The 4,014-nt window shown below is 35.4% G+C and overlaps 1 long non-coding RNA gene across 1 annotated transcript; it reads left to right on the plus strand.

Annotated features, from left to right (window-relative positions):
• Positions 1 to 1,112: 1,112 nt before the first annotated feature.
• On the plus strand, positions 1,113 to 3,380 carry LOC131656914 (uncharacterized). Its single transcript, XR_009300373.1, has 3 exons — positions 1,113 to 1,164; positions 2,113 to 2,189; positions 3,255 to 3,380. It is a non-coding gene; the product is annotated as an uncharacterized LOC131656914 (long non-coding RNA).
• Positions 3,381 to 4,014: the final 634 nt, after the last annotated feature.

Below are 4,014 nucleotides of genomic sequence, written 5' to 3' on the forward strand. Positions count from 1 at the left end.
AAAAAAAATGAAAGAACAAAAGCACCACATGAACAAAAACACGCACACAGGTTAGTCTCTTCTGAATACTCCATCTCCCAAATCTGAATACTCCATCTCCCAAAACAATCTGAAAACTCCATCTCCATCTCGCTGCGCCGCTGCGCCGCTGCTGCCACCTCCATCGCTTACAGGTTAGTCTCTTCTCTACTTCACCTTCATCTCAGCCTTCATCTCTGCTTCACCTTCATCTCACTAACCTCAATCATCTCACGAACCCTAACCCTCTTCATCTCATAAACCCTAACTCTCTTCATCTCACGAACCCTAACCCTCTTCATCTGACGAGCCCTAACTCTCTTCATCTCACGAACCCTAATATATATTTTGTTTTGCAGTTGAGGTACCAAAGCTTCTGGAGGCTTCCTCTATTCATCTGCGTACGATTATCTGGGTACGATTCTCTTCTCTGTTCGTGTTCCTCATCTTCCCCCGTCTCCTCTGATTTTGTTTTGACCTAATATATATTTTGTTTTGCATGTGAGGTACCAAAGCTTCTGGAGGCTAATACGGTAGGGTTTCTTTTTGACCTAATCTATGTCTAAACAAATTCTACTACTGATGTTTGGATAGTGTGATTTGATGCATGTTTTGTTTTGACCTAATCTACTGAGGGCTTCATTTTGACCTAATCTCTGCATTGCTATATCTGTTGTTGTTATTTATGTTAGATTTTGTTATGGTGATTTGAAACTGAGAGAGGCACTGAGTTTAGGTTAGATTTTGTTATGGTGATTTAGGTTAGATTTTGTTAGGGTTGAAAACTGATCTGGAATTTAGGTTGAGAAAGTATGTTAGATTCAAGTAAACTGCTATTTCCGTTATTTGACCGTTAGTATTGTTAAATCTAAAATTGATTTTCTGTCTGGGACGAAATCAGAATGCTAGTTATGCTTAATATCATGAATTGAATTGAATTTCTTGTGATTATTAGAAGAATATCTGTTATTATGATATGTGTATGTGTATGATAATTTATGAATTTGACTCTGAGGATCCATTATGCTGCAATATACTATAGATTATTCATTTGAAGGAAGTTTTTAATTATGTATTTTTTGTTTGTTTGTTTAGGGGAGGAATATTCTTGAAACAGATCATCCAGAAGGTCCTTTTGGCACTAAGGTCAGTGTTCTAACTTGTTTCTGAGCTCACTTAGATTTGTGTTTGCTGCCGCTTTCCTTTGTGTTGGATTAGATCTTGCTAGAGTTGATTTTGACATGTACTTTATAGCGGAATGATTTGTGTTTGATGACCTTTAAGTAGAAAAGTGTTTTTTTGGCAAAACTAATCTTGCTAGAATGATATAACTGATTCTTGGCTTGGGATTTGGGACTAACTAGTAACTACTTTCAATCCACAATACATAATTTTAGGATTCAATGTTAAAACTGATTGTATGTTTTAGTGACTTGATTTGATGAACTGATGTGCCACTACTATTGTGGCTGCTGTTCATACTACTACTTAGTAGTTTGTTTTCTTAAATTTTCTTGCATTAACTTATATTGGGTCCTATTAATGTTCGTGCATCTCGTAAGGAAGTGTCGCTTATGTTGTAATTAGTTGTTGTTTTTCTTTGGCGTAGAACAATTCAATTATTGAAATGTCTACTTTAAGTTTCGGTATCTGATATATATAGTCTGTGCTATAATTGTATGTACACTTCTTGCGCTCTTAAGTGGCCATTCAGTTTGCATACTTTAAGTTTCTATCAGTATGTAAACTAAAAATCATGAAGCTGTGGAAGTTTCTTATGCATATTTAGTGAATGTAGCAGAAAGAGAAAGAAAATATTATAAAAACCATGAAATCCTCCTTTTGGTATTTGAGACCAGGTATTCTCAGTCATGATATCGCTTTTGACTGCAGATTGAATTTGTGTGTAACTGCTACTGAAGATTACTTAAAAGGCAGCATTTGTTTGTTTCAAACACAGGGCTATTGATTTTATAAATCTGTTATGAATTTGTGTGACTCTATTATGAATTTTATAAATCTAATTTTGTGTATTATTAAGTTGCGTAGCATAGCTGCAGTGTGGTTATTGATTCCTTTTTGTTATTGATACAGCTCAATTCCCTCAAAGGAGACGAAGGAAAGCGACAACTCCATTTTATTTGTGTGTGACTCCATTTCTCTGTTTTAAGGTAACAATTTGTGTTCTTTTAGGCTTCACCACATAAATTTTAATACGTGGTAGTATATCTCAAGGAATGTTTTGATTTATATGTATATGATTATATAATGCCGTTGCCGTCTAAAAATGTATTTTATAAATCAGTAATCATGTTAGTGCTTTTCTTACCTAATTAGTTGTATGTTAGGTATATAATGTATATACAATAATTATTGCAAAGATTCTGTCCCTGGCTTGTGTAGTTTAATTCCATTTATATACAATAATTCTGTCCCTGTCATTTTTTGGTTGCTCAGCACATGTTTTAGTACTGTTAGTGCATTTTTTTGTATGAATTCAGTTTTGAATGTGTTATGTGTTTTGAATGTGTTATGTGTTGTGTTTCAAATATATAGATTATCAAGTAATGGACAAAGAGTGGACTAAATTACCGTGGTTTAGTCAAGAGTACATCAACGGTGTTACTCGATTTTTAGACTTTGCCTTCACTAATGGAAGACCTCAAGGAGGTGAACTTTTATGCCCTTGTGCTAAGTGTAAAAATATATATTGGAAAACAAGGGATATTATTAGAGATCACCTAATAGCCAAAGGTTTTCTAGACGGTTATGACGTTTGGTTGCACCATGGGGAGAAACTACAAAGGTCTATGGAAATTGGTGATGGGATGGAAGATCAAGAGGGATCACATGATGACATTCCTGGCTTATTGCATGACATATATGGCATTGAACAAATACATTTCTTTTTTATTTTCCATTTGAACTTTTCATGTATTGGTTTTATGAGTTGTATTCATTAGGAGAATGACAATATCATTAGAATTTCTGATGTAACTGATTGGATGTGTTGAATCTATTTCATTTCTGTTTTTGTAAATCCACTATGTGTTGAATCCACTATGTGTTGAATCTATTTCATTTCTGTTTTTGTAAATCCACTATGTTCTGAATCTTATTTGTTTTGAGTTAGTCATAGATCTAATGATTAGTGATTTATTGTTAACCGTTTGAATATTGCAAATTAGTGCTGATTGGTTAAACTTTGTTTCTTTTAATATTTTCCATGTTAACAGAAAATGAAGAAGGTTTCAAACTTGCAAAAGAAGACGGCTGCCGCACAAAAGGGTGAACAAGTTACCGCCAATTTTCGGTTGCCTCTATTTAGATCCAGTGTTGAATTGGCTAAGAAGTATGATATCAAATGCGAGATGGTAAATAATAATAATCGTGAAGGACATAGTAAAGTAGGCATCAGACCTCCTTTTGTGCCTGCATCTAGGGAACTTTTCAACTTATCTAAGTTTGAAACTATTGCTTCAAAGATTGATAGTTCGGCCGATGTGTTTTATCCAACCAAAATGAGGACAAGGCAGACAACTCCCAGAAAAGTAGGGGCTGAATGTACTGATTCAACCAGGCAGCAAGTGATTCCCAAAACAGGGCCTGAAATTGCTTCAAGGACCAGGCAGCAACTTACTAAAAAAACAGGGCCTGAAATTGTTGATTCAAGGACCAGGCAGCAACAAGGAAATGATAAGCAGAATCCTTCAAGTGCAAAGCAGCAACAAGGAAGTGCTAAGAAACAAGTTTCAAGTGCTAAACAACAAGTTTCAAGTGCTAAGCAACAAGTTTCAAGTGCTAAACAACAAGTTTCAAGTGCTAAGCAACAAGTTTCAAGTGCTAAGCAACAAGCTTCGAGTGCGAATCAGAAACGTCCTTCAAGTGCAAAGCAGAATCCTTCAAGTGCAAAGGAGCAACCTAAGGAGAAACGGGTGGCTGACACTGCTGATTCAAGGTCAAACCAGAATCGTATGAAAAGGGCAATGGTAGAAG

The sequence above is a fragment of the Vicia villosa genome, linkage group LG3, assembly GCF_029867415.1.
Source record: "Vicia villosa cultivar HV-30 ecotype Madison, WI linkage group LG3, Vvil1.0, whole genome shotgun sequence".
In the NCBI taxonomy this organism is placed as follows: Eukaryota; Viridiplantae; Streptophyta; class Magnoliopsida; order Fabales; family Fabaceae; genus Vicia; species Vicia villosa.